Here is a 25,095-nt window from a genome sequence, read left to right on the forward strand (position 1 = left end):
AGCTGCAACCATAACCTTTGCAACATCACCTCCAATGTGTGGACTGATGTTTAAGCCATTGACCAAGTATATAACTTTCCCAGGTGGGATTCATCTTGCTTTGAGTAAGGAACTGTAGCACAAATGGTGCTACCAGTTCAAGGTGAGAGGCTCATATATTTCACAAAGATGATATAGGGAGGGTATGGGCTTGAATACCATCAGCGTTGAGGCAGTTCTGGTTTAGAAGCATGACAATGTGTTAGGAAGGCACAAAGTCTTCGACTACAATGTGATCAACAGTGTCATTATTACTGCTGCCTGAGAGAGGGATGGAGGTAGCAAAAGAGGGAGTTCTGGAGCCGTGCTGAGAGAGATCATTCCGAGTGACAGGACAGCTGGAAACGTGCCACCGCTACCTGCCCTGGTGCCATGCTGCAGCTCTGCAAAGCAGGTCTGCACCTATTTTTCCTTTTGTTACGGCTCAGCCCCAATCCGCATTCCCAAATGACAGAAAAAAAATATTGCAATTACATGTTTGAAATCCTAACCTGAATAAAAGCAGCAGGGCAGGGATGACAGCCCCGGGCCTTGATTCTCCTTTATTCACCCAGATTTTTACATCTGTTGACTTCAAAGGAGATAGTCCTGATTTACATAGCGGTGGGTACAAGCCCATGAATCTTCAGTTTCCAAAGGGTCAAACCCAAGTGAAGCAGGAGCCCCTGTGAGAACAGCTCAGCATTCCTATTAAATCATGTCTTTGGAGAAAGCACATTAGCTGCTAGCAAAACTGCAGTTTCTCATGAGCTGTTTCCCAAGGCCAGCACAGGTGTCTTTTAAAATGTATGGTTCTTTTAAAATGTATGGCTCAATAACATTCTTCTTGGGTGAATTGTTCAGGCAATGCTTTGCTGTTTCCTCCAAGAAGGGTGGGAACAATTCTCTTAGCAGGTGCTGTGTTACTTTTATAAAAATCGTGAGAACGGCAGATACATAAGTTATGATATAATGCTGCCACATAAGACTATTGTTCTTGGACTTCTATTTAAAAATGGATAATAACTAAAGAAGTTTAGAAATCTACTTCCTCTAACTGTTTGTCCTAATTTATATAATTATTTGAATGTATGGAGATGTTTCCTCTCAAGGAATATCACCTCATTTCTTTTTAATACACACAGACACATAGTAATTAGGAGTATTCCTCCAAATTCATGAATTCGTAGAATAGCTTATAATCAAGCCTTTGAAAGACAGCAAATGGAGGCTTTGTGCTTTGCGTAACGTTAGTCATTGAACAGGGAAAAAAAGCTATAGCTGTTTAGATCCGTGAAACATTTAAAAAATGACAGCCAACGGCCACACAAGAAGATGGGAAAGTTTTCATTAGCAATTTTTTATTTCTCCCTCATTTTTATTTTGTATGGAAAACAAACTATTCCACTTGAAAATATTTCTCCATTATCTTTCCATTTCTTCACCTTTCTTTTCTGCTTTCAGTCTCATTTTCAGATTTTAAATATTAGAATAGCAAGAAGTGTGTGTTTTAAAAAGTTGGATTTATTTTTTGTTTCCTTGAAAATTACCTTTTTCAGGAGGCTCACAGAAAACGAAACGAGAAGTCAAAATACTAATGCAATATGGCAGCTTGAAAGTCGAGGATATTTTTGAAGCAGAAATTAAAGAAGGAATGCAGATAAGCCTGTCACTCTTCTACAATTACTGAGTTATTTGGTTTCATTATTCTGGGCTTAATAGTATTGCTCTCTAATTAAAACAGTGTTATGAGACCTGATTAAGGAGCACAAGCAGAGGAATAGTAGATTATTTTAGGATAACCCTGGAACAAGTTCCCTTTAATAGCAATATGTATATTCAACCTCATTAATGTCAGCTCGTTTTTTTTTTTAATTAATTTTTAAATATTGTGTGTTCTCTCTAGCAGTAGTTCCCACCCTAGAAGTATGTGTCTCTTTTGGGAAGCATAGGGTCTAATTCCTTATGGAATTGGGAGAAAGTCCTCCCTATGGCAGGTGTGAAGGTGGTGCTAGCACAGTGAGAACACCTCCCACTGGCAGGGGGCAACTCCATCTATATTTCTGTCATCTTATCTGTGCGAGTAGTAGTGATGGCCAAACTGAGGATGAAATAGGCTCATCCAGATGGGTGTGGGAAGAGGTGGAAGGCTCTCTGGTGAATCACGATTAGTGATTACAACCAGTGGTAGATCCAACCCATAATTAGAAATTAGCAAATGGAGATTTGTTCCTTAATACAATCAGTAATATGTCCTTGTAATTTCTTCATGTGACTGTGACCTCTCTCTCAATTTGTCCATCAGTTTACATCCACATGCTCATTGAACATCTGTTAAAGTTGGAGTTGCAAATGTTTTGGGGTTTTTTAAACTGTTACATTTTTGTCAAACTACTTTGAAAACAAACATTGCTGATACAATGTCAGTAGCTTATGGCAGAGGGTAGAGGGTAGGACCTAGAGAATAAATACAGGTGCAGACTGAGTTCAGAACAGCATAATATGCTCATAAACGTAGTTTCCATCAATCCTAATTGAAATTATGCATGTAGGTGAAGAGAGAGAAATGAACTGAATTCAACCTTGGCATGCGCATGAATAATGGTCAGTACAAAGTAGCACAGGGGCTGAAACAATTGAAAAACAAGACTCTCTTCTGTAAAATTAATAGTTGATATTGTTTCTCTTCTAACAGTTGGCTCATAGCATTCCTACATTGCATATATTTAGGTATTATTAAGAAAGTGCCCTGAGATATGCTGTAAGTTCTTACAAATGCAATAGAGGAAATTAGGATAAATCTTTGAATGATATACACAAAAAGAACAACAGAAAAAAAAGTTATTTATTCACAATCAATAATTCAAACAACTGTACCCAAACCATCCTTTCTTATTAGAATCCTGATGCTGCCTTCCTGCATCCCTTCATGGAGAGGAGGAAACAGGAACGCTTTGTCTTTCTGTTCTTATGAAGTCAGTGCTCCATATTAGTGTTACTTGGAAATCTCTCGGGATGAATAAATTTAGTAGGAACGAGTACAGAGTTCTCACCAGTCTTGGAGCCTGAATAAGCCATTAGCCAGTTTCAAGGCTGAATTACCATCAAGTTATGCATGCTTTCATGTATTTTTAACTGTGCAAGAAGAAACATGTAGCATTAAAAAAAAAATGACCAATTTTATGTAGATGTGGGAATAGACGTCATTCTGTCCAGCTACAAAGCTGCTAGTTGGTACAGAGGCAGGAAAATATTTTTGTGGATTTGGTATAAAGCACCTGCACTTGTGTTGTTTCTCATGCACACAGAAGTGCTGGAGCCCTAGGTCCTGACAACCTTTTATCTGTCTGTGGAATTCAAAAGCTCTGCAAATCATGCTGAGGGGTGAGTTGGTATGCGCGGGTACAACTTTCCCTAAAAGTGGTCCCACTGGCCCAATTTTTCCTGCTTCCCCAAAAGTAGGAGGAGAGGCAAGCCAGCTCCCGAAAGTCTTCGGCTCTAATCCTTCCCTGACCTTTCTCATGGCAGGAAAAGCGAGGCCACAGGTTGGCCCTTGTCTCCACATCTTGTGTGGCAACAGAATTATGCTATGAAGCTTTAAGCAGGCTCCTCTGGCTAAGGAACCTGACCCCACAGTAAGAAAGGTTAAACTAGATCCACTAGCGAGGTTCAGACATTTCTCCAGTAGCTTCCCCAGCTTCTGCTACAGTCAGGAAATGCAAGAGAGATCTGCTGCAGGACAGGGTGCGAAGATGACACATCTTCTAAAGGCATGTCCAAAAGGCTCAAAGGGAAAATTTTAAGTGGCATTTATCCTCATAGGAAGGTCTGCATAAGAAGGCTGGGATATATTTTTCTGTGTTTCCATGAAGGCATGGAAAGCTGCCTCCTTATGCCTCAGGTTTGGTAGTGCTTGTGGGCAGGCAGGTCTCACAGTTAATTTTGAAGAGTGGAAAATCACTGTCCCATGTTTTTCTCCCCACTCTCCTAAAAGTTTGACAAATGAGAAGAAAAATTTGTCAAATTCCATTGCATGAAGGCTCATAGCACTGGTCTTCATTGTCAAAACGAAGACAATGCAAAAGGAGGCAACCAAACCTGTGTGTGCAAAATTGTTATTTGTTACAACTGACATATCTGACATATTTTTAATCAAATATTACAACAGTAACAGGAACAAAGTAGAAGATTTATCATGACTGGAACTCCGATAATGAAAGACAGAAATAGAAGTTGAAGACAGAAATAAAATAACTGGGAATGCACCTAGGAAGGTAAAACCAGAAAGGGATCCTACCACAGTGCAATGAGTCTGGTAGAAGTTCATCTGGAAGACTGCAAAATTCTGGTCTACCGTAGTCAAGGAAGGTGATATTCAGTAATGCAGGATCAGAGGAAGGATCATCAGAAGAGAAAGCCAAGGGAGAGCCTCAGTTAGAAGGGGAGATGTATATGTGTTTTATTTAGTCTAGCAATTGATGGCTGAATGGAGATAAGGTTGTTGTGTCTGTAAACATATGATTAGGGGTAGCACCGGGAAAGGAGAATAACAGTTTTAAGTAAAAGTCAGTATTAGTACAAGAATAAATGCAGTCAACCTATTTATGGACAGTTAGGTCTATAGAAATCAAGAAGGTTGCTTCACAGGACAGCAAGAGGAAAAAAGGAACCTTGCTGTTTCTGAGACAAAGCTTTGTGGGTGAGATTAATCACACTTCAATCTAAATGCCTAAATATTAGTTGACTAGGCCTAAGCATATTATCTAGGCATCTTCTATAATGGATGGGAAGCAAATAGCATCTCCAAATATTCATCCCAGATATTCTAGCAACCTAACTCGGAACAGGAAGAATCCCACTCCATGATGGATCTTTCACCATTGGTCTTATGAGGAGTCACAGGCAGCTAGCGTGTGCTTGATGATACCTGCCTTTTAGATAGCTAAAGGCAGATCAAGTGACTATCCCCCTACATATTTAGCAAATGGGATATCAACATTTTTATAGTGGTGATTATAGAGTAAATCCATTTCTTTGGATATAATACAGAAATTTATAGACAGCTTCTGACTTAAAATCCTTGCTGTGCTGAAGTAATCAGGCAATTTTTCATTGGCCTCAGTGAAGCCCAGATTTCGCCTCTTAAATATGAACAAGGTGAAATATTGTAAGTCAAAGTCATATTAAACGTAGACATCTCCCCTAACCAAAGATTGTTCTAGCCACTGAGCCCTTGTTTTTTCAAAGCAAGTTATTTATGATAATGCTTCAGCAAAATGGCCATCCAGGCAAAGTCAATGAATGAAAATGCACCTATTTGACCACAGAACAAACCGCCTTGAAGATTGTATGTGCTTGTATGCATTCTATTACATTGATTGTGTGCATAAGTATTTTAGACTCCAAACTGGGTTGCTTATCCAATGCTGCAAAATGCAATGTATTAATAGTTAGCATTGTTCTAGCATTATTCTTAAAGTTTGTTTTAATAGATTTCACAATCAGATCTCCTCTGGCGTTTCCTGAATTCAGCGTGTGACTATAAGATTGTGTCAGAGGTAGAATAGCGAGATACCAATTGACATGGCTGCATCATTCAATCCTCGCAATAGTAAACATATATCCGTTTGATAGACCGGGTACAAGTATTAAACTCACAGTGCCTGGGCCAAACAGGTTTTGTTTATGGAATCAAGAACTCCTCAGCATAGTTCTCTTCTAATGGAAAAGTAGCCAACAATTATAAGTTAAAAGGAATGTATAAGAGATAGCTGAGAAGTGCTGGCTCTTTAACATTTAAGTCGGATGCTGAGATCAAAAGTACTTATTTTACTATGTAATTTATTTGCATCTTCTGCAAAGGAAATAGGGCTGGTTCTCTGAAGGATAACTGAGAGTCCTTTTGATATTCATGGCAGATTGTTTTGGTTGGCTAGCATCCAGAAAATCTTAATGGGGAGAGAAGAATATTCTGTGGGTGGATGTAAATATCCCTTTTTCCAGGGTTTTATCTTAGACTCACCTCTCTACGCTGTATAGGTTACTTTCAGATGTTTCTTTTTATCTATTTCTAAACAGCATGAGTATTTATCTAATGATGCTGTGGTGAGGTATGATTCATCCTCAGGTTAATAGAGTGCACAGTTGAAAAAACCCTTCACATGCAAAGTATTGTTAACTGCTTGTTCTTCGTAAAAGGGAAGGAAATTACTCAGGCTGGAGAAATGTTATAGTGAAGATTGTTGATGCTCTTCAGGCTGATAGAAAAAGAATTGCTCAAATAAAAGGTGAGAGTTTCTGCAGGAAGCACTTTCTCATGGGAAAAGGATTAGCGCTCCAGGAAGGATAACTAAGGAAAACTGACAGAAAATCACCCTAACTAGGCAAATATTTTGGAAAAGGCTTGGCAAAGAGGGATTTCAAGTCACAGTGAAAAGTGGAATATGGACAGCACTGAGATGATAGTCTGGTGTACTTTGGAGGGACCAGTCTGAGGATTTCTATTTGCAGACAGTATGGGAATAGCTTATGAAAATGCGCTGGCTCATCCTGCTTAGGGGTCTCGGAGTTGGAAGCAGCACCAGAAAATAAAGGAACTGAAATACAGGTCAAGAAAGAAGGAACTGGGAACATTTTCTTTTCCTTTTCATTAAAAAGAATAAGAAATTTGAAATATCCAACAGCAGGAAACAGCACAGCATGAAAAGCTTGTCTAAAATGACAGTCTCTACCTTTGTGATTTGTAACATCAATGATTATTGAAATGGAGAGAGCTTTTAAACTGTAACTTATTTTCACTGGTTGTGGCAACTTGCTTCATTACTTGTTAATTTTTACTATTTGAACAAAATGTTCCTTCTTTTTTGCTGCCTAAAACTCAGTCAGCCTACGATCCTGATTCATGTGCAAGCCGGGCCTTACGTTTCAGGTATTTCCCAATCCATACAAGTGTGGAATTAATCCCATCTCCTTATAAACCCCAGGCCCTTCCAATAGCGTGGTGGGAACGCAGTGCCACTTTTTTCTGGCTTTAGTTGACTCTACCAAGTTTTTTGGTAAATGATGTAACTAGGCAGGTACTGTGTTCCTATGAGGCCTCTGGGTTTGGGGTCTTGGTGGGTTGATGTGGCAGAAGTAGGGCTGATTTGTCTCTTACACAGATGCAGGCACTGATTAAGTGGTAAAAAGCAACGATGGATGGTTTTGTGCCAAATTGCTGGAATGGAATGTGTCTGAAAGGTGGTGAGGACGTTTAATGCTGGATGATGAGGAATTTTTGCCAAGGTATTGGTGAGGTCTCACTATCAGGAATGTTAATGAAATGTAACTACAGTCACTGTAATCCAAAAGGACTTTGACAAAATCTTTGTAAGGTTATTGTGCTCTGAATGGTGTTAAAATATGGAATTTATGTAAATGTAAATGGACTGATGTTTAGTTATTGGAATAAGATACTACGGATGTATTAAGGGATATATATAAATGAATGTGTAATCTAGATGATTTGGGTTATAAAAGATGGTGCTTTGGCCATCTGTTGGTGATTTTCTTTTACCAGGCTAAGGAAATTGTGGATATGAAAAGAAATTACAATTTATTAGCAAGTTTTGGATTGTATGAATGTGTCTTGATTTTTGTAATAAAGAATGTTAACTCTACCTCTTAATTTCTGCTAAAGTAAACCTGCGACTTTCAGTAATGATTTTAGTTTGGACAGAATGGAGCTTAACAAAAGTAAGAGTGGTAGTTAAAGTTACCTAATCTCAATTTAAGATAATGGTCAACAGACTAGTAATTTGTTCATGAATCGCTGCCTCGCTAAGGAATTCCTGTTGAAGGGAAATCACAGGGCGGCAGAAATTTATCCCAATGGTAGCCTTGAGGAAAACTGTGAAAGCTGTAGTGAAGGAAAACATCAGGTCAACACATGGGTGGATTTGCCTGACTTTTTATGACCAAGGATAGCAGCCTTCATGGCAAGGGGAAGGGAAGGGCTCCCTGCCTCACACCCTCACATTAGATCAAGGCGACTCCCTGAAACCAAGCCACTCTTCTCTGCTCACACACGCTTTTCCCTCCACGTAATACCATAGGAACAGTTCTGGAGCAAAATTATTTTGTGGTGTAGAGCTATTGAAGTCAAGGATAACAACAGCAAAGCTAAATTTGGAGAGGTGCACAGGTAAGGGAGAGAACAAAGAGGGGGTTTACTGGGATTAATGAGCTGTGGGCAAGATGAGTAAAACGAAGTTCAGAGGATTTTTTTCTCTCTGAATCAACATAGTTTTGGGATTATCTCTGAGTCACAAATTCCAGTCAGCAGTATAAAAAAATGTTTAATTTCACTTTTGGCTGAAAGACAGCTTTCCATCACATTCCCGCAGCCTTGCCTCAGAGATACCCTATCTAAACTTGCTCAGATCTGCTCATGGAGCTCATGCTAGAGGAATCACACCTATTTAGTCACCTTTTATTACCAAAAAAATGAAAATAATATAAAGTACATGAGCCAACTACAATACAAGATTTATAAACTCTACACTTTTCTCCTGGCAGAGGCATGACATGATACGTAGGTAATCGTTCTGTTACCACACAGTTACCAAGCAGTGCTGCTACTTTAAATTTCTCTGTAAAGCCCCAAACCATGATTGGGTTAAATTCCAATCAAACTAATGATCAAAAGAAATCACTAGTTGCTAGGAGTAGATGTTTGAAACAAATAGTTATTATAAATTCAGGTAGAGTGTTCTGTTCATGTTTCTATAGTACAGTACAGTACAAATAAATTTAGGAACATGAGGGATTGTTGGTTTGTTAAATATTAGAAGATAATTTAGCATACTATTGTAAGAAGCAACTGATGCTTAGAAGAAACCAGTTGAAGCAAATCACCTAGGTCGGATAGAAGCCAAGAGGCCACTGAGTCTGCGCAAAGTAAAAGGGTCAGCCAACAGTGACGAAGAGGAGTCACTGGCCTTCATCTCCAAGACCCCTGACGACCACCACCAAGCAACAGTGCGCAGGCGCAAATGGGAGGAGAGCTCATTTTAATACGAAGCGAAGACTAGTCATGCATATGTATTAGTAAATGATGTAATGCTATGTATATTTATGATTTTGTTGTATAAATTTATGGTGAAAGGTGCAACAAATTGGACACGCTGTGGTGGAGCGATCCCCCGTGTCCCCAGCGCTGCTAATAAAGAATGTCTGCCTTTTAACACTACATTGGTGTTACGAGGTTCCTTCCCGATTTCGGTGACAGTTTTGGCGACCCAGATGGGACCCTGCTTGTGAATCTCGACGGATCCGTGGGATCACAGGACCTCCAGCCGGCACCGAGGGATTCTCGGGGAGAACCTCTGATCCCCGGACCGAAGAATTCAAAGCAAGTCCCCTGGAACAGGTAAAAAGGCATTCTTTTCTAAAAAGGGAAAGGGGTTAGAGTCCCCGCGGTCTGCTCGTAAGGCGCGGCGAAAGCTACGCAGAGTTGGGCTGAGAGGTACCTAGTAATAACGCCTGCCCATAAGTCGCGGTGAAAGCTTCGCAGGGTTGGGCTAGAGACCCGGGTAAAGGAAGGGGTTAGAGTCCCCGCGGGGTTAGAGTCCCCGGAGAGGGAGCTCCACCAGGGGTTGGGGTCCCTCTGACTAGTGACTGGTGATAGTGCACAATCACACTCGACTAGTCTTTGGAGGATGGGTACTTTTCCGAGCAAGAAAGCAGTCCCACAAAGAACACCCTTGGGATGTATTTTGAAGCATTGGAAAGATTTGGGGGGTGATCCTTTGACTCGGAAACAGCTAATTGAATATTGTAATAATTGGTGGCCCATGTATAAATTGGAAGATGGGGAAAAATGGCCAGAGAATGGAACATTGCAATATAATACCATCCTACAACTGATGTTATTTTGTAAGAGGGAAGGTAAATGGGATGAAATGGCATATGTTGATTTGTTTTTCGCATTGCGACCAGATTGGAGTGACTTACAAGTGATATTGGATGCTTTGCTTGATGATACTGATAAAGGGATGGTATTAAATGCTGCTAGGAAGCAGGTAGAAGGGGCACATGCTAGCGGGGGTTTACAGGGAACAGTGGAACAGAATTTTCCATCCGTGAATCCTGAATGGGACCCTAATCAATCAGGGCCCAGAGAAATGTTAAATAGATATCAGAGGTGGATTTTATACGGTGTGAGACATGCAATGCCCAAGGCAATGAATTGGTCAAAATTATATGATGTAAGACAAGAACCAAATGAGTCTCCCTCAGCCTTCATGGAAAGACTGAAGGTGACTGCTAGAAAATATACTAATTTAGATTTAGATAAACCAGATGAAGAAGCGCAATTGGCCTCTATATTTATGGGCCAGTCGGCCCCAGACATTAGGAAGAAACTCCAGAAATTGGAAGGTTCTGAATCTAGGAATTTGGGTAAAATGCTTGAAATTGCATGGACTGTGTATAATAATAGAGAAAAAGAGAAAGAATTAAGACAAGCACGAAGGGATGCACGAAGGGATGGAAAATTGCTGGCTGTTCTAGCTGGAAATAATAGGAGGGGTAGAGGTAGAGGAAGAGGACGTGGAATGAATGTTGGAGATAGAGAAAGGGTAAATCTCCGATTGGCGGAAGATCAATGTGCCGCGTGCAAGGAGCATGGACACTGGAAGAGAGAATGCCCCAAAATTAGAGAATTAGATCCAACTCTTCAAGCAGTTAAATTGATGACCTTGGACGAAGATTTATGAAGGGGACCGGAGGAATCAACCCTAGCTGAACCTCTGGTAATGTTAAGGCTAGGGGATGAAGAAATAGAATTTTTAGTAGATACAGGAGCTACCTATTCAGTACTAAATATGTGTAAGGGGGGACTTAGTAGTAAATCAGTTAATGTTGTTGGTGCGACAGGGCAAAGAGAGAACCGACCCTTTTTAGAACCATTAAAGTTTAAATTGGGAAAGCGGTGGGTAACTCATCAGTTTTTATATATGCCAGAATGCCCATTGCCCTTATTAGGGCGAGATTTGTTGAGTAAGTTAAATGCACAGATAACTTTTAGAGATGGGGAAATTAAATTGTTAGTACCGGAGTCAAAAATTATAGAGGCAAAGGCGTTTATGTTGCAGGATTTCCCCAAGGAAGAACAAATTCTAGAAGAAGTGGAAAATGCAGTAATTCCATTGGTTTGGGCGAGTGGAAAACCAGGACGATCTAAGTTGGCAGAACCGGTAAAAGTAAACCTGAAACCTGGAGCCAAGCCGGTAAGACAAAAACAATACCCCATTAAGTGGGAGGCTCGGAAAGGATTAGAAGAATTGATTACAAAGTTTTTAGAATATGGGCTCTTGATAGAATGTGAATCAGAATATAACACTCCCATATTGCCAGTAAAGAAATCTGGAGGAAAAGAATATCGATTAGTTCAAGATTTGAGAGCTATAAATCAAATAGTGCAAGATATGCATCCAGTTGTGGCTAACCCATATACTTTATTGACCTCTTTAAAAGAGGAACATAAATGGTTTACGGTACTGGATTTAAAGGATGCCTTCTTTTGCATACCCCTGGATGCAAAAAGCCAAAGCATATTTGCTTTTGAATGGGAAAGCCCTACCACAGGACGGAAGACACAATTGACATGGACTGTACTTCCACAAGGGTTTAAAAATAGCCCTACAATATTTGGAAACCAATTGGCAAAAGAATTGGAAATATGGAAGAGACAGAATCAAGGGAAAGGCACATTGTTACAGTATGTGGATGACATCTTGATAGCGGCAGAAAACAAAAAGGAGTGCCTCGAGAGTACTATTAGTTTATTGAACTTCCTGGGCCAAGGTGGATATAGAGTCTCTAAGACTAAGGCCCAAATAGGAAAAGAAACTGTGATTTACCTGGGTTTTGAAATATCCCAGGGACAAAGACAATTGGGGAATGAAAGAAAGGAAGCAATTTGTCAGACCCCTGAACCCAATAGCCCAAAGGAATTGAGAGCCTTTTTGGGAATGGTTGGATGGTGCCGACTTTGGATTGTGGACTATGGACTATATGTAAAGCCACTATACGAGGCTTTGAAAGAATCCAAAGACCGGTATTTGACCTGGACACCTGAATGCCGAAAGTCATTTAAAGAACTAAAGAAAGCATTGATGATGGCTCCTGCTTTAGGACTACCTGATGTGACTAAGCCGTTCGAGCTGTTTGTGCACGAGAGACAACATCTGGCTCTGGGAGTGCTGACACAAAGACTGGGATCCTGGAAAAGACCGGTTGGGTAACTTGATAATGTGAGTAAAGGATGGCCGGGATGTTTGCGCGCTGTAGCAGCAACAGTGTTGTTGATCCAAGAGGCTCGAAAGTTGACTATGGGACAGAAGATGGTAGTATATGCCCCACACATGGTGATAACTGTTCTAGAGCAAAAGGGGGGTCATTGGTTGTCCCCTAGCAGAATGCTAAAATACCAGGTTGTCCTATTGGAACAAGATGATGTGGAATTGAAAACCACACCAATTGTCAATCCAGCAATATTTCTAACAACAGAGAATCCAGCAGGAAGTTTAGAACATGATTGTTTGCTAACCATTGAACAAGTCTATTCCAGTAGATTGGATTTGAGAGATGAACCTCTGGAACATCCTGACTTGGAACTGTTTACTGATGGAAGCAGCTTTGTCCAGGAAGGAAAGCGAATGGCCGGGTATGCTGTTGTCACCACCACCGAGGTACTGGAATCAAGGATGCTGCCTACAAATACCTCAGCACAGAAAGCAGAACTGGTTGCATTAAGGCGAGCTCTGCAAATTGCCGAGGGAAAAAGGGTAAACATTTGGACTGATTCTAAATATGCGTTTGGTGTGATTCATGCTCATGGAGCTATTTGGAAAGAGAGAGGATTGTTATCAGCTCAAGGAACATCTATAAAATACAAGGAAGAAATTCTCCAACTTCTAGAAGACATACAGAAACCGAAAGAAGTAGCAGTAATGCATTGCAAAGCCCACCAATTTGGTCAAACAGTAGTAAACATAGGTAATCGATTGGCAGATAAAGCTGCGAAAGAGGCAGCAAAACAAGGCATCCTTGCACTAGTACCAGTAAAACACATAAAACTCCCTGATTTAAAACCAAAATATAGTAAATTGGATAACCAATTGGCAGAGCAATTAAAGGCATCCCAAAATGCCGAAGGATGGTGGGTAACACCGGAAAAACAAGTAATAGTGACCCCGCAGGTTATGATAGAACTTGCAAGAGAAAAGCATGAGCAGACACATTGGGGAATAGATGCAATGATATCTAGTTTGAAAACATTTGCAGTTTGCGTGGGAATGACAGGAATAGTTAAATCAATAGTAGCTAAGTGTCTAATTTGTCATAAGAATAATCCTTTGAACCAAAAGAAGCCACCGTTAGGAGTAATAAAGCAAGGAAATTCTCCTGGAGATTATTGGCAAATTGATTTTTCTGAGTTACCCAGGCAAAATGGGTGTAGATATTTGTTAGTGTTGATTGACACATTTTCTGGATGGCCGGAGGCCTTTCCTTGCCGCACCAACAAAGCCAAAGAGGTAGTCAAAATATTATTGAAAGAAATAATACCTAGATTTGGAGTACCGATAGGAATGTCTTCTGATAGGGGACCGCATTTCGTGGCAGAAATGGTTCAGCAAATTAGCAAAATTTTAGGCATCAAGTGGGACCTACATACCCCCTGGAGACCACAGTCAAGTGGAAAAATAGAGAGAATGAATCAAACATTGAAAAGACAGATAAGTAAAATTTGCCAGGAAACATCTTTGAGGTAGCCACAGGCTTTACCGTTGGCTCTTTTAAGAATTAGAATTCAACCAAGATCAAAAGACGGTGTAAGTCCATATGAAATTTTGTATGGTAAGGCATACCAAATTCCTTTAATCCCAGGGGATATGAAGGTAACTGGGGAAACTGATTTGAAAAGATATTTGATTTCTTTAGGGAAAGTCCTTGGAGCACTCCGAAGATATGTAGTATTGACTAGATCACTTGCCTTGGATACGCCTGTACATCAGTATCAGCCAGGTGATCTTGTATATGTAAGAACCTGGAACTCTGAACCACTGCAGGAGAAGTGGAAGGGACCCTTCCAGGTACTGTTAACAACTTACACTGCAATCAAAGTAGAAGGAGTGGAGCCGTGGATACATTACACTCGAGTAAAGAAGGCCCCGCCGTGGAAAATTATTAATAGGGATCCAGAAACTGTAAAGTTGACTCTAAAATGTGTCTGATTGTAAGAAAATGTATGTTAATCTGGCAATTAATATTGGTGGGAACTTTATTTGGAGAAGAAGGAAATCAAATGAACAAAACAGAAATTGAAGATTCATCAGAGCAATTGATACACATTCCCAAAAGGACTCCGGAAGAAAATCTAATGATAGGATTGATAAAGGAGTTTGCTAGATTGCAAAATGTCACCCAAATAACGGCATGCCTCCCAATTCCGAGAGCAGTAGGTGAGTCGATTCCATGGGGAATTTTAACGACAAATTTGAATCCTGGGTAAAATCTTTAATTAGTACTGTATTGTGTTTGTTAATTATTTCCCTAGTGATATTGCTTATCTATTATTGCTTGAAAAAAGAGTTCACAAGGAAGGCTGCCGTTGATCGAAAAATCACTCTCGCACTAGTAGGAAATAGTGGTGACAATTACAATCTAGCAAACACGAATCCTGCCTTTGTAAATAGTTAATATTGTGGAAGTATTGAAATTAAATAAAATTTCAAGACTTCCAAAGGGGGGAAATGTTACCACACAGTTACCAAGCAGTGCTGCTACTTTAAATTTCTCTGTAAAGCCCCAAACCATGATTGGGTTAAATTCCAATCAAACTAATGATCAAAAGAAATCACTAGTTGCTAGGAGTAGATGTTTGAAACAAATAGTTATTATAAATTCAGGTAGAGTGTTCTGTTCATGTTTCTATAGTACAGTACAGTACAAATAAATTTAGGAACATGAGGGATTGTTGGTTTGTTAAATATTAGAAGATAATTTAGCATACTATTGTAAGAAGCAACTGATGCTTAGAAGAAACCAGTTGAAGCAAATCACCTAGGTCGGATAGAAGCCAAGAGGCCACTGAGTCTGCGCAAAGTAAAAGGGTCAGCCAACAGTGACGAAGAGGAGTCACTGGCCTTCATCTCCAAGACCCCTGACGACCACCACCAAGCAACAGTGCGCAGGCGCAAATGGGAGGAGAGCTCATTTTAATACGAAGCGAAGACTAGTCATGCATATGTATTAGTAAATGATGTAATGCTATGTATATTTATGATTTTGTTGTATAAATTTATGGTGAAAGGTGCAACAAATTGGACACGCTGTGGTGGAGCGATCCCCCGTGTCCCCAGCGCTGCTAATAAAGAATGCCTGCCTTTTAACACTACATTGGTGTTACGAGGTTCCTTCCCGATTTCGGTGACAGTTCCTTGAATTAGCATGCTTTATAATCACTTTAGTCAAGGGAAACTCTCGGTGAATTCAGTGTGCCTGCAACTATCGCAGTGCTGTGCTGGTGTCCCATCAGCTCTCTCAAGCAGGGCTAGGCCAGGCCCAGGTCCTGGGAATGCTGAATGTAGCATCCTTGCCCTTCTCAGAGTATGTGTTGAACCCCATTATGGTGTTGTGGCATATCAACACCAGCAAAGAGGTTTAACTGAAGCACACATGGGCCTACTGAATGAGCTTAACTGAAGCTAGTTCTGACACCAAGAGCCGTAAACATCCAAATGCGGCAGTTAGGCAACATTTTGCTTGCTGTGCTTCAAGACTAATACCACATCACCTATGGGGTTTTTTTCTCTTGTTTTACGTTTAAAGTCCCTAGTTGATTCATTCTTCCCCCTTAAATCATGTTTTTCAAGATTTGTCATAATTTGTATTGCTTCTTGTGGATTCTTTTCAATTGATCAACATTGCTTTTACTACAAAGGCAGTGCCCAAAACTGGATACAAAATTCAGTGCAAGATTTTAGCAGCTGTTTGGAGCAGAAGGATAAAAACAATCGTCTTTCAAGTCTTCAAACCCCAATATAGTGCTTGCCTTTCTCATGACGCCATGGTAATATTGAATAACATACATACCCATCGCAGTCACTGCAATCCCTGTAGACTCTTCAGGAGAGCTACCTCCAGTTTTCACCTTGTCAGGGGCATGTCTGCTTTTAATCCCACCTTGTCAGGATCATGTTTGTTTTCAGTCTTGTGCTGCAATGAATTTACAGTCTGGCTTTGTGTGCATTTACAGCTCCAAATGTAATAAATATATCCTCTGTTCCACCTCTTTGGGGTGTCTGGGAGCTAAGCAAGAAGCGTTCAGCGTAAGACAGACCCTCCCTTCCTCTGAGGAATACCCATCAGTGCCATTATTGTGACAATGAACTTAATGACAGCTACTCTCTGAGCAGAGTTTTTCTAACAACTCTTATACCTACATGTGGTAGTTTCAGTCTGATAACATTTCCTTTGTTTGTTTCTAAGATTGTCACAGGAGACAGTGCCAGAAGCTTCACTGAGCACTAACTACGTGACAAGTACTACCTCTTGTCTCTTCCCAGATCTGGTTACCATACTGTAGAAGGAAATAAGATTTGTCAGATATATTTGTTCTTGACAAATGCATGTTAACTTCTACTCATTTTGAAACTATTTTCTGGGTGCTTACCAATTTATTTTACATGAACAAGCACATAAAGAGCTGACAATGATGACTGTTATTCTAAAAAAAATTATGTGATTTTTTTTCCAAAAACTACTAAATGTTTCCCCCAGCTTTATATGCAGGATAAAACAAACAAACAAACAATAATATTTTCAAAGCAGATGAAAGAGGAAACAGATATTCTATGAGATGTTTGGTTCAAAACTAAAACACCTAAATGCCAACATGTAAATGACTAGTGGCTAAGCATAGGCATCTAATGCCATCTGAGAAACCCCAGGGCATGGGAGATATCTACGGGGGGGGGGGGGGGGGGGGGGCTGGCAGATGTGCCACAGGATCTAAAGGAGACAGGGCTTCTCCAGAGCAGCAGGCAAGGTACTCTAGACACATAAAATGGCCCATAGTTAACAACTGGGTCATTCCTTGATTGACCTAAATTAATTGACCTTAATTTTGTCATTTTAATCTCTAATGGAATCTCTGCTCATTCATTTTTATGTTACTGCTGAACTTTGATCCCCTGTTTTTGGTAGGCCCTCTTGGGCATATCATCTTGAGGCTCAGGCTAAAAGGAAAAAATGAAAAAATCCCTTTTTTTTTGTATTTCCTGCCCTTTTAGAATGCAGTTATTTTTATGTATAATGGGAAGGAGGAGGAGAATCTTTTCCCTTTGCTATATCCTCCTCATAGCAGACTTATCAGTAGCTCTATTTAACTGCCTTTGTGCCAGTAATTACAGTGAGTCAGAAACCATTCCCAGCACTGCTACTTGCATTTGAATTACTGGTGTTCTCTCCAGTTTTGAAAAAAGTCAGGAAGCAAAGAAAGGGGATTCACATACTGGTCTGAGTTTAGAAAAGTCCTTGGTGGATACAACAAATCACTAGCCTAATCTAGGAAGAAAAGAGAACGTATGAAAAAAAATCTCATACCATTGGGAATCAGGATAGCACTGTGATGCAAATGGGGAATCTTAGAATCAGAGAAGAATATGCATAAGGAAAAAGAAAGAGTCAGCTGAAGTTATTTTTACTTGCACAGAAGAAGCTAACAGGTGGCCTTTTCATACTTAAAGGAGTATACAGCAGGAGGCACGAATTCCTCCATCTATGACGTGATTTATTAAGGCCAGATCTCTCTGCTCCCAGAAGGACACTTACTGCAATGGCTGGAGGTGCACAGAGGTTTGGTGCTGCCTCCGTGCTGCTCTCCTCCACACACGTTGCAGAGGGGTAGATGGATTTGCATTTGCCTGGGGACCAGGTGCTCTGCCTGAGAAAAACAAAGTGTCCTTTCTGCACCCCTACCAGAGGGCACATATGTGCTCAGGATGCAGCTACCAGATCCCTGTCTGTCTGGCCGTTCCATCTGCTTACAGCCCGGAGAACCCCGGGGGGAGACTCAACTTCTGCAGCAGCCCCCTTGGCTCTCCAGCATCACCACTGCCAGGGCGTCAGCCCCAGCCCAGGGCTCCTGCCGACCCCCGTGCACTCTGACGGCTCTCACAGTTCGGGGCTCGTCTCCCACGTGCCATACACGTGTGGGGATCAAAATTAATGATGGCAGCATGTTATCTTCAGCATTAGCATGCTGAGTGGTGAGGAGCCATTACAGACATAATTATGTTCTCTTCTAGGTATGCCCACTTTGGCAAATGCCCAGTTTTTAAGCTGGCCATATACAAGCCAGTTGTGGTCTGGAAGCTGTAGAGCTGTGTTAACATTGGACCTTCCCAAGCTAACATATAATTTCAGGAGGCAACGTGGAAGAAGTGAATTGCTTCGTTGCAACATAACTCCCATGCTAGCAGAGCCATATACTTTCCAGCTGAGGCAGACTTACAGATGGCATTCCCAGAGTGTGGGTCTTCTCTATCTGTATGTGCATCCATGCTTCGACCAATTAACATCTCATCCATCGACGTAAGTGAAATACAAGCTAAGTCTTCATAAAATGGATTTGAAATAAAAACTTTTTTTTGAGTATCCTGGCAACAAGACTTAACAAATTTTTCCAAATATGCTTCTTTTAAAAAAGCCACAAATTGGTAGCCTCACATTTTTTCCAGAGTTGTATCAGTGAATTTAATCCAACTTCCCATCTGTTTTGGAGATGTCTTTTTTGTGCTTTAAAAAAAATTATAATAGAAAAAGTTAAAGAAAAAATGCATTCAAAAAGTTCAAAAATTATTCAATGTTTGAATCAGGATCAATTTTAATTTAATGTTAAAAACCAAAAAGGCATGTGAATGCTGTGATCAGCTGATCAATGAACAGCTATAACATGACAAACAATCTTAAATGTGTTCCAGTTATTAACAATCTCATCATTTTAATTGTGAAGCTGTTTAAATTACAGAAGGCTCCTCTTCTTTTTTTCAGTGTCTCCAGGCCAGATGCCAGGAGTGAAGTGCTCGGCAGCAAGCCTGAGCTTCAGCTTCCAGGGGAAGAGTCAGAGTAGATGAGTTATGTCTTGTAGGAGGAGAAGGTGCTTGCAGGACCTTGATGAGGGTCTTAAGCCATTTAAGGAACATTTTTATCCCAGTCTACTTGTAAATCAGGGCATAGATTCAGTGAATAAATGTGTATATATTCACACTATATATTACCTACCTTTAATATTTTGCCTAAATAAATGGAAATTTCATGCAGACAGGTATCTAGATAGCTGGATTGCTAGTTTTAAACCCAAAGAGGAAGACTGGCCTCTTCTCTGTTTTCTGTGGAGGGTGGCCTGGGACGCCAGCCCCTGGGCTGGGGGCTCACCTCTCGCACACAAGCCCACTGTGGGCATGGCAATAAGAGGGAGCAGGAACATGCCCTTCAGAGGACACTAGGCACTGCATGCGAGCATGCCAGGGCAGCCTGCGGGCTGGCGTGGGGGACGAGGAGGGAGCTGCTAGCCAGGGGCAGGCAGGGCATGCCACAGGATGCCGGCTATGGATCTGACTCCACGGAGCGTATCGGCATAGCTGTAATGGGGGACCTATCAACCGGGTGTCTTTCAGTCTGTGCAAAGACTTGAGAAAGGACTGTACTCAGTTTGTGAGTACACAGCATGTATTTATTAGAAGCCCAGCTAGAACTCAATCTGGCCACTGTCATAAGAGATAACAAAAAAACTTTTTACAAATATATTACCGACAAAAGGAGAGTCAAGGAGAATCTCCATCCTTTATTGGATGCGGGGGGGGAACATTGCCACCAAGGATGAGGATAAGGCTGAGGTACTCAATGCCTTCTTTGCCTTGGTCTTTAATAGTCAGACCAGTTATCCTCAGGGTATTCAGCCCCCTGAACTGGAAGACAGGGACGGAGAGCAGGATAAATCCCCCATAATCCAAGAGGAAGCAGTTAAGGACCTGCTATGCCACCTGGATGCTCACAAGTCTATGGGGCCGAATGGGATCCACCCGAGGGTACTGAGGGAGCTGGCAGAGGAGCTTGCTGAGCCACTCTCCATCATTTATCAGCAGTCCTGGTTAACAGGGGAGGTCCCGGACGACTGGAGGCTTGCCAATGTGACGCCCATCTACGAGAAGGGCCGGAAGGAGGATCTGGGGAACTACAGGCCTGTCAGCCTGACCTTGGTGCCGGGGAAGATTATGGAGCGGTTCAGCTTGATGGCGCTCACAAGCCATGTGCAGGACAACCAGGGGATCAGGCCCAGCCAGCACAGGTTCATGAAAGGCAGGTCCTGCTTGACCAACCGGATCTCCTTCTATGACCAGGTGACCTGCCTAGTGGGTGAGGGAAAGGCTGTGGATGTGGTCTACCTGGACTTCAGTAAAGCCTTTGACACTGTCTCCCACAGCATTCTCCTAGAGAAGCTGGTGGCTCACGGCTTAGACAGGTGCACTCTTCGCTGGGTCAAAAACTGGCTGGACGGCCGAGCCCAGAGAGTTGTGGTGAACGGAGTTAAATCCAGTTGGCGGCCGGTCAGGAGTGGTGTTCCCCAGGGCTCAGTTTTGGGGCCGGTCCTGTTCAATATCTTTATCAACGATCTGGACGAGGGGATCGAGTGCTCCCTCAGTAAGTTTGCAGACGACACCAAGCTGGGCGGGAGTGTTGATCTGCTGGAGGGTAGGAAGGCTCTGCAGAGGGACCTGGACAGGCTGGATCCATGGGCCGAGGCCAACTGTATGAGGTTCAACAAGGCCAAGTGCCGGGTCCTGCACTTGGGCCACAACAACCCCAGGCAACGCTACAGGCTTGGGGAAGAGTGGCTGGAAAGCTGCCCAGAGGAAAAGGACCTGGGGGTGCTGGTTGACAGCCGGCTGAACATGAGCCGGCAGTGTGCTCAGGTGGCCAAGAAGGCCAACGGCATCCTGGCCTGTATCAGAAATAGTGTGGCCAGCAGGAGCAGGGAGGTGATCGTGCCTCTGTACTCAGCACTGGTGAGGCCGCACCTCGAATCCTGTGTTCAGTTTTGGGCCCCTCACCACAAGAAGGACATGGAGGTGCTGGAGCGCGTGCAGAGGAGGGCAACGAAGCTGGTGAAGGGCCTGGAGCACAAGCCTTATGAGGAGCGGCTGAGGGAACTGGGACTGTTCAGTCTGGAGAAGAGGAGGCTGAGGGGAGACCTCATCGCGGTCTACAACTACCTGAAAGGAGGTTGTAGCGAGGTGGGTGTTGGTCTCTTCTGCCAAGTAACTAGCGATGGGACAAGAGGAAATGGCCTCAAGTTGCGCCAAGGGAGGTTTAGATTGGACATTAGGAGAAATTTCTTTACTGAAAGAGTGGTCAGGCCTTGGAACAGGCTGCCCAGGGAAGTGGTGGAGTCCCCATCCCTGGAAGTATTTAAAAGACGTGTAGATGTGGCGCTTAGGGACATGGTGTAGTGGGCATGGTGGTGTTGGGTTGACGGTTGGACTTGATGATCTTGGAGGTCTTTCCCAACCTTAATGATTCTATGATTCTATTCTATGATTCTATTTTATTGGCTAAGAAGTACTAATACGCTCACCACTCACTGGTGAGGCTCTGCTGGTCCTGCAGCCATCAGTCAGGCAGGGAAATGCCATTCTTCATTGCGTGGCTGAACCTTTATCTTGCTGAGTTGCCATCATCTGCTTCTCTACTTCCCACCACCACCCGGTTTTACAGCCTTCACATCAATATTTCCTTCTGAAGTCCTGGACTAATTATTACAGACTGAATCCCATCTTTCTTTTCACTTTTCTTTGCTCAAGTGGCTTTAGCTTAGGAGAGGGCTCACAAAACCCCAGCAGCACTTCTGCAGGAGCAGCGCTGAGCTGAGCTGAGCCAGGCTCACGACAGTGCCTCGCAGAGCCGGCCCCAGGGTTTATCGCCCTTGGCATTAAAACTCAATTTCATTCAGTGATTTACACCAGTATCTTCCAGTGTGAGTGTGTCTCCTATGTGTGCACTCAGGATGGTTTTAAAGATATCAATAGATGAAGAGGTTTTATATTGAAATTGTTCCAGTGATTAATGATTTTAAAAATAAATCTTACCTTAATTCCACTTTTAATTAATCTAGTTTCAGCTGCACATGAAAACACACAATTAAAGTTTTAAACAAATCAAAAATCCCTTTTTGAGAAATAGGTATACCTGAAACAACGGAGGTGGAAAATTTTTTAGAAGAATAATGTTTTTGGAATTTGGCATTATACATATGATTGCTTGAAAAAAGGAAAAAGAAGCTTTTTGGGGAAAATTATATTTTTCCCTTCCTGTTTAAATCATCAGATAATTCAATAAACAGAGGAGCACCTCTGTCTGCTTGTCATATTCTCAGCTTTAATCTCAGCTATAAAAAACTAGTCCATTGTTAAGACTTAAAAACCTCTACTGTGAAAGGGAAATATAATAACCTTTGCTGTATATACACCAGGTGTTTTTCCCTAACAAGCACTGTTGATAGAGTGAAGTTTAATCTTTGATGGTAATATCTAGGATATATTGAATTGCAATAAAAACGCTTTCCAGACACAGTATCTTCCAGGATTATAAAATCTATGGACAAACCATATGATTCTGTACAAAGGCATTAAATACCGACTAATAGTGCCAGGGAAATTCAGGTAATGTTGTAAGTTTGATCTTTTACGTGGGAAAAATCCAGAGTGTTTAATAGCTTTATTAAGTGGCAAGATTTTGTCCTGCATATCAGGTCAGCAATAAATTCTTATTTTACTACTGTTATAAAACTCAGTAACAGAAACCTGAAGCTGTGTTATATGACTCTCCCCTAGGAAGGGTCAGTGATTAATTTCTCTCAGTGCGTCACAATGATGGTAGGAAGCACCAGATTTACAGAAAAAATTAGGAAGAATTCTGATCCAAACTCAGTACTACACAATTGCAGTTTAATGTACCACTATTGAAAAATTTGTTTGATTATCATGATCAAAGTGGAACCTCACTGAAAGCAGAATTTGGGAAGCAAGAAATGTTACTAAAATGCACTGAGAATTCTGCATGAGCTGAAGATGTAAGGGAAGAGTGGGAGGAAGAAAAGGCTAGAGGCAAATGGTAAAGTGATTTGCACCCATTCTCATATGACATTCTTGATTAGGCATCTAACTTGTTTATCATTTTATAAATCCTGTCTCAATCTAGCATCATTTTTAATCCTTATCCTGCAAGATAGGTCATGGCCTTACATGTCTGTGGTTCAGTCTTATGCCCTGAAAAAAGCAGGAAAATCACCACCCTTCTCAACATGAAGCTCCTAAGTAACAGAACCCCAACAAAAAAAAAAAGTCTCATGTCTCTTAGGGCCTTTCCCCAGGATATCTTTGCGTTTCTGTAAGACCCAGCTCATTGTTACCACTGAAAAGTAAAATCCAGGTTTCAAACCAGCCATGGCCACAAACTGGAACCCAGGAGAAAGTTGAGATAAAGGGTTAGTGTGGCTCCAGCAGCTTAGCATAAGGCAGAAGTCTGCCTCTGTGTTCCAGAGCTTGAAACATGCCTCATTTCCACCTCTAGGCAATAGTAAAATATGTTACAGAATTCATGGGAAGGCATTAAGCATGTTGTAGCCAGGGAAGTTTTAAAATGGACTGGGATTAATCTTGCCTACCAATTAAATGCTAATCATTTAGCCTAAACTAGCACTTGGCTTCCTGCTACAGCCAAGGGAGAAGGACAGACACCTCTAAAGAGTGATTATCCCACCCTCTGCTGAATACCCAGGGTGGGATGAATCACCTTTCATAAACGTCTGTAAGTCTCCACAGAATACAGAAGGAATCTAGATGATTCCCACAACTTTATTTTGAGTCAGCTTAAACTAGATGAGATTAATTTCACTGCTGCTGCTGAAAATGAGGCATTTTTCACTGCTAGCATCGATTGTCCAGACAATTGTCAAATGCATCCACTTCTATCCAGTCTCATAGAGGAAATGGAGTATGGTATTTTGGCTAGTTCATTCTTTTCTTCCAGGTAGCATTATTTATGTCTGGCATGGATAGTCTGAGTCAGCGGCTTTTCCTCTGGATGCTGATTCCTCCTAGAGAGAAAAGCAATCTTACAATGTTGCTGGCTACGCCAGAGCATTGTCAGCCTTCTGTGGGCCTGACATCACACAACATCCTATCACAATCTCAAAAACTATCTTTATATTTTGAAAAGATGAAAAAAAGAAGCTGGTGAAGGGCCTGGAGCACAAGCCTTATGAGGAGCGGCTGAGGGAACTGGGGTTGTTTAGCCTGGAGAAGAGGAGGCTGAGGGGAGACCTCATCGCGCTTTACAACTACCTGAAAGGAGGTTGTAGTGAGGTGGGGGTTGGTCTCTTCTGCCAAGGAACTAGCGATAGGACGAGAGGAAATGGCCTCAAGTTGCGCCAAGGGAGGTTTAGACTGGACATTAAGAGAAATTTCTTTACTGAAAGAGTGGTCAGGCCTTGGAACAGGCTGCCCAGGGAAGTGGTGGAGTCACCATCCCTGGAGGTATTTAAAAGACGTGTAGATGTGGCGCTTAGGGACATGGTGTAGTGGGCATGGTGGTGTTGGGTTGACGGTTGGACTTGATGATCTTAGAGGTCTTTCCCAACCTTAATGATTCTATGATTCCATGATTCTAAGAACATTTGGGCTAAAAAGACTATTGCCTACCATGAGTCACTGACTTTTGTTAAGGAGGAATAATTAAGACCACAGTAATGCCAATTACTCCAGGTGTGGTGACTCTGTAACTCATGCTCTGCAGTTCTGGAGCTGCAGAGAGCCAAACAATAGGGGCTTTAGGGTGTGATTGATATTGATTGTCCTAAGTGATGTTATAGTACCTTGAAGACCAGTTCAGCCCAATTACGAAACACGATGGCAGATGTCACGTGCTTTTTATTCTCTGCCTCTCAGCAATTTTCTCAGGCTGGAGATA

The sequence above is a fragment of the Calonectris borealis genome, chromosome 1 (genome assembly GCF_964195595.1).
Source record: "Calonectris borealis chromosome 1, bCalBor7.hap1.2, whole genome shotgun sequence".
NCBI classification, from domain to species: domain Eukaryota; kingdom Metazoa; phylum Chordata; class Aves; order Procellariiformes; family Procellariidae; genus Calonectris; species Calonectris borealis.